The sequence below is a fragment of the Peromyscus eremicus genome, chromosome 16_21 (assembly GCF_949786415.1).
Source record: "Peromyscus eremicus chromosome 16_21, PerEre_H2_v1, whole genome shotgun sequence".
NCBI classification, from domain to species: Eukaryota; Metazoa; Chordata; class Mammalia; order Rodentia; family Cricetidae; genus Peromyscus; species Peromyscus eremicus.
Window position 1 is genome coordinate 67,535,226 of NC_081432.1, and position 218 is coordinate 67,535,443.

Consider the following 218-nt stretch of genomic DNA (forward strand, 5'->3'; position numbering starts at 1 on the left):
AAAATTCATTCACAGAAGTATTGTTAGAAATAAAAAAAATATTTCACATCATTTTCACTTTATAGCTGTCAGAGGAATTAGGAAAGAGCAGAATGCATGTGATTTTAAAACATCTCCGATCCTCAAAACTCTCTTTAGGAATTGTATCCTATGTGGGTGTGGGGACCCAGTAGTAGCTGTGGTGTTCGATGACTTCCTCAGCCAGGAGCAGGGCTTTG